At 40.5% G+C, this 6,465-nt stretch overlaps 1 non-coding gene across 1 annotated transcript; it reads left to right on the forward strand.

Moving 5' to 3' along the window:
• The first annotated feature begins 221 nt into the window (after positions 1-221).
• On the forward strand, positions 222-328 carry LOC111763171 (U6 spliceosomal RNA). The gene has a single exon (XR_002796088.1). It is a non-coding gene; the product is annotated as a U6 spliceosomal RNA (small nuclear RNA).
• Positions 329-6,465: the final 6,137 nt, after the last annotated feature.

A 6,465-nucleotide genomic window follows, 5' to 3' on the forward strand; every position in this document is an offset into this window, starting at 1 on the left:
CTTATTTATTTGCACAATGTTCTACAAAAGCATCACACTTGTAATACAGTGGCCCAAATAGAATAGGACACCTTAGTTTGTTCAACAAAAACAGACTAAACACTTATTGTGTGCCAGACACTGCTCTAGGAACTAAAAACACATCAGTAAATAAGACATAGTTCCTGCCCTTATGGAACTTCAGATCCAGTGGTGAAAGACTAATCAAATATATTAATTGGGCGCTCGCTTCGGCAGCACATATACTAAAATTGGAACGATACAGAGAAGATTAGTATGGCCCCTGCGCAAGGATGACACGCAAATTCGTGAAGCATTCCGTATTTTTCAGCCAGCCAACTTTCCCTGGCGAAATCAACGTCACCTTTAATGGGCGTTTCCAACATGCTGCCCGCCCTGTGAAATTTGGACTTGCCTGACCCCTTGGTCTATACATACCATATTTCTGCCATTCTGACTAATATACAAGTTATCCTCTTAAGGACATATGTTATGTTTGGTCTAAATGGTTTGTAATCTCTTTATGCTTAGCCAGCAAATGGTCTAAAGATGGGCATGTGACTGAACCATTTCTGGCCTGCAAGATGTAATTGGAAGTCTCCTGAGGGGGACAATATTCCTAGAATAAAAATACAAAATTTCAAAAAGAAAAAAAAAAAATATATGTATATATATTAATTGGGACAAAATGCTATGAAGGAAATGTATAAGGTACAAGAAGAACAAATAAGGGTAGGAGAGAAGACACTTAAATTTAGCAAGGAGGAAAGGCCTCTTTGAAGGGACATTTACTCCAAGCCTTAAAATGAGAAGGAGCCTGCCATAAGAAGAGCAGGGGGAGAAACATTACAATAAACAGAATGTATTAAGGTTCTTGACTTGTGCACAGAACTCAAAATCACAATAAAAGATTCTAGCACAATGGTTGAGGGGAGAATGACATAAGATGTGTTTGGAGAGTTTGGTAGGGCCTCCTACCATGTAAGGCCTAATAAGCCATGGTAAAATGAGAATTTAGATTTCAATTTAAGTTCAGCCATTAGACAAGTTAAAAGAAAGAAACTCCATGATTAGATTTATATTTTAAGATTACTCTATCTTTTTTGTGGGGAATAGAAAGGGGCTTAAGATTGTAGGTAAGGGGAGTGGATATGGCTCAAGCAGTTAAGCACCTGCTTCCCACATGGGAGGTCCTGGGTTTGGTTCCCAGTGCCTCCTAAAAACAAAAAAACAACAAGCAAATGAGGAAACCAACTCAGGGAAGCTGATGTGGCTCAGAGGTGAGTGCCGCTTTCCCACACATGAGGTCCTGGGTTCAATCTCTGGCCCTGGTACCTCAAAAAAATAAAATAAAATAAAGATTGTAAATAGGGAGAACACTAGGAGAGAGTAGAGATGCAAAGAAGTAAATGCAATTTGAATATATTTGTAGGTAGAGCTGATAGGCTTTGTGAATGAACTAGATATGGGATGTGAGAGAGAAAGGAATCAAGTATACCTCCCAGGTTTCTGGATTAAACCACTGGTAGATGGTAGTGCCAATATAGATGAAGGAGATCAGGGAGGAAGAGATTAGGAGGAAAAATCAAGAGTTTTGTTTTAGACGTGATAAATTGAAATGCCTGTGGATTATGTGAGGCAATATATATCAAGTACTGAATTGCTATATAAGCCTGGAGCTAAAAGTAGAGGACTGGGGATATATGTTAGTAGTTAACGCTGTAGGAACAATATTTTAATTTTCAGTAATTTTTGGTAATATCTCCTAGGAAGACTGTAAAGAGAGAAAAAAAGAGAGCCCAGGACTGAGACTGGAAAAGTAACCAGGTGAATAGTTGTATCAGTAAAAGAAATACTGAAGAAAACTAAGAGGATTTGAGGAGAAAATGACGTGTAGAACTCAAGTTTGGGGTACAGGCAGGATTCCTATTATTTCTAGTGTAATGCCTAGAAAAAAAGTTTACAGGACCCCCTTCATAATGTTTCTATACTTTATGATTCAATCTTATTTGATATCTCTACAAAATTTCAAAATGAAACTTTTTTTTAAGATTTATTTATTTATCCCACCCCCTCATTGTTTGCACTCACTGTCTCCTCTCTATTTGTTGTGTGTCTGTCTTCTCTTTAGGAGGCACTGGGAACTGAACCCAGGACCTATGGAGTTGGGGCAGGAGCTCAATCGCTTCAATCACATCTTCTTCCCATAAAACACTTCTAATCATGGCTGATTTGGAGTTTGGAATGTGGGAAACAATTTCCCTAAGATCCATGATGCTGCAGCTGTTTCTGAATTATGGTGATAAATGACTCTCTGTGTCATTAGTCTTAAACAACAAGTAGCTTTTTTTTTTTTTAGTAGTGGACATGGGATGAAGAAAGAATTTGTCCAGCATTGAGCAAATGCACTTACTTTACACATGGCACACAAGCTGAAGAGAACACAATGATAATACATATATATTGAGCATCTGCCATGTGCCAGGTACTGGGCTAGGCTCTGTGGGTAACTCAGAGGACAAGACAGACAAGTCCTGGAGCTTACAGGCCAATGAGGGAGATGGAAAAAAATTAACCTACAAATAAAATAACTACAAATTGTGGCAAGTGCTGTGAAAGAAAAAAAAAACCAGAAAATAAATGGGGGAATGGCACTCATGGTCTAGACAAAGTATTTAGGGATGTCTTCCTTGAGGAGGGGACATTTATTTAAGCTGATTCCTGAAGGATGACCAGTCAGATTAGGGGGCATACCTGGCCATTGATGGGCCACCAAATTGGTTTTTTCCAGTATTTGGTCCTGAAAAGTTTACACAGGCTGAATAACTTGCTTTGGAATATTCAGTAGTGGCACTTGACAGGGGGAGGAAGTGTTGGGAGTGGTCTGCCCTGATGGGAGGAGTATCACTGACATTTAAAATTGTGCATAATGATAAGGAAAAGTAGATTGGCATTTATTTATTTATTTAAACAATTTTAAAAAGGTTTATTTTATTTTATTTCTCTCCCCTTCCACCCCCTCAACAACCCCCCCCCCCCCCCCGTTGTCTGCTCTCTGTATTCATTCATTCATTTGCTGTGTGTTGTGTCTGTTTGCATCCTTGGCGCCACCAGGGATCTGTGTCTCTTTTGGTTTGCGTCAGCTCTTGGTGTGTGCGGGGGCACTCCTGGGCAGATTGTGCTTTTTTCACACAGGGCAGCTCTCCATGCAGGGTGCAGTCCTTGCACGGGGAGCTTCCCTATGTGGGGGACACCCTTGTGTAGCATGGCACTCCTTGAGCATGGCAGCACTGCATGTGGGCCAGCTCACCACATCGGCCAGGAGGCCCTGGGTTCGAACCCTGGACCTCCTATATGGTAGGCAGATGCTCTATCAGTTGAGCCACATTCGCTTCCCTAGATTGACTTTTAGTTTTATTATATTAAAATTCTCTGCAGACAATGGCCCATAATAGGCTGAATGGTGACCTCGCAAAAGACATGGCCATTACTAATCCCAAGAATCTGTGAATATTACTTTGCGATGCAAAAGATGTGATAGAGTTATGAATTCTGAGATAGGAACTTATCCTAAACTTTTCAGATGGGCCCTAAATTCAATGACAAGTGCCTTTATAAGAGTGAGGCATATAGGAATTTGACAGCTTGAAGAGGAAGAGGCAATGTGACCATGGAGGCAGAGATTAGTGTGATGTAGCCAATAGCCAATAGCTGAAGGAATGCCAATAGCCACCAGAAGCTGGAAGAGACAAAGACCAAAGAACTTACCTAGAGCCTCTGGAGGGAGCGCCACCTCTCTGACACCTTGATTTTGGATTTTGTGGCTCCAGTACTGTGAGAGAAATTTCTGTTGTTTTATGTCATGAAGCTTATGGTAATTTGTTACAACATCCCCAGAAAACTAATACAGCCTCTTATTACTTGCACATAGGGTGGACATCTCCCCCTAACTCCTCTCCAAACCCTTACCTTACTGCAGTTCAGGACAGTGTCTGAAATGGTATGTGGGGGACACATTATTCTTGTGTTTAAATTTCTAGAGCACTCACACCATATTTGAATCTTAGGCTTTTGATGGGAATTTTGCATATTGAGACACTGAAATATGACTTGTAAGACTCCACTTAAGAGAGGGATTGTATTATTTTATGCAATTATCTCACAGAGAGAAGTGAGGCAAAACAATTTACCTAAGATTCTAAGGTTTTAAAACTAAGGTAGAAGAGGATCTGCAAATAGGAGACGTGAATGAGTGAGTGCATGGATGGGTGCATGGAGGAACATTTACTAAATAACCAACAAATGATAAATTTGTTTTTACCAAAAGGCTTTGCAAATTTCCATGCAGTAATGCTATTACCCATGATTTTCCTTCTAATGAACCACAGTGACTTTGATCTAAAGAGTTAAATTTTACTATGTAATAGTATGTGAACTTAATTATAATGCTTGACAAAATGCCCCATAAATATCCATACCCTTTACTTTGCCTTAAAAGAAACTTCATAAGGAGGGGGACCATATATTTTTCTTATTAAGACTTTGTAGTCCAAGTTAATATAATATTATGTATGTAAAAATTTTAAATATAGTTACAGTTAAAGATTTGTAGCAGAGGTAGAAGTAGAGAGCTGGATAATTTGTCTTAGGGACAAATTATTTTTTTCATTTTGGAATAATTACAGGAGGTTGCCAAGAAGTGTTCAGGGAATTCCTATGCACCCTTCCCTCAGTTTCCTCCTAATGCCAACATCTTACCCACTGTAGTACAATATTAAAACCAGGCAGTTGACATTGATATAATCCATAATGCTTATTCAGATGTAAACATTTATACATGCACTTATTTGTGTGTGTGTTGTGTGTATCATATTATCTTTTTGTAGGCAGAATGCAGATATTGGACTGAGAAATTAGGTAACCCAGTTCTTAGAGGTAAATAGCATATATTTTAACAGAGCTACATCACTGTAGAATCTGATTCTTCACTTAGTTAAGTTACATGCCTGGTCAACGTAGGCATTTTTTTTAAAAATTTATTTCATTTATTTATTTCTCCCCACCCTCTTGTTATTTTTCACTTGCTGAGTCTGTTCATCTTCCTTGTTTCTTTTTTTTTTTAAGATTTATTTATTTATTACCCCCCTTCCCCTCCTCCCACCCTGCTGTTTTTGCTGTCTGTGTTGTCTTCTCTTTTCATTTTCTCTCTTCTAGAATTCACCGGGATTTGATCCTGGAGACCTCTGATGGGGAGAGAGGTTCCCTGTCAATTGTATCACCTCAGTTCCTGGTTTCTGTTGCACTTCACCTCGACTCTCCCCTTGTCTCTCCTTTGATGCATCATCATCTTGCTGTGTGACTCACTTGCGTGGGGCACTGGCTAACCATGTGGGCACTCGTGCAGGCACTAGCTTGCTACAGGGGCCCACTTTCTCTTCTTTTTCACCAGGAGAACTCAGGGATCGAACCTAGGTCCTCCCATATGGTAGGGGGAAGCGCTATCTGTGGAGCCATACACCCTTCCCCCTTGTTTCTTTAGGAGGCACTGGGAGCTGAACCTGGGACCACCAGGGTGGGAGGAAGGTGCCTAATGGCTTGAGCCACCTCCACTCCCTGCTTTGTTGTGTCTCTCATTCTGTTTTTCTTTCCCATGTCTCTTGTTGCATCAGCTTGCCATGCCTGCCCATCACGCCAGCTCGCTGTCTTCTTTAGGAGGCACTAAGATCCAAACTAGTGACCTCCCATGTGGTAGGCGGGAGCCCAGTTACCTGAGCCACATCCACTTCCCTGTAGGCATTTTCATATTCCCAACCTTATTGCACAGGAAGTCCTTCTGGTTGGTCAGGTGGGCCCCACCAGAACAAGACAACAGTACTGAGGCTGGTCACAATTCAAATTCAGATGCTGACTAGTATTAGGGATACTATATCACACTAACCAGATTCACAATTCTGGGATGTAAGCCAAATGACACAACTCAAGTATTTGAAAATATTTATTAACCGAATAAATGATGAGGCTATCATGTGTACTGGTCAGTGTATTCTATTTCCTTGTAGACAAACCGTGTATGAAATGAGATTATATTTATAGTAGAGCTAGGTGAAATGACATCAGAGCAAGAAGAATGAGTTTGATGAAAGTTTTTATACCTGTAGTTGACAGCCTCTAAGGTGGCCCCAAAGGGACCCTTGCCTACTAATATTCATTCCCTTGTGGGAACTCCTCCCTTTGTGTGTTGGACTGAATGATTTACTTCTAACAACACAATATAGCAGAAGTGATGGGATGTCATTTCTGAAATTAGGTTATAGTAGGGCTGTAGCTTTGACTTGAGTGCTCTCTTTTATTCACTCAGAGGGAAGCCACTTGCTATATCATGAGCTACCTTATGGAGTGGCTCACATGGCAAGACCTGAGAAGTGCCTCCGGTCAACAGCCCTTGAGGAATTGAGGTCCTCTGTC

The sequence above is a fragment of the Dasypus novemcinctus genome, chromosome 21 (genome assembly GCF_030445035.2).
Source record: "Dasypus novemcinctus isolate mDasNov1 chromosome 21, mDasNov1.1.hap2, whole genome shotgun sequence".
Classification (NCBI taxonomy): Eukaryota; Metazoa; Chordata; class Mammalia; order Cingulata; family Dasypodidae; genus Dasypus; species Dasypus novemcinctus.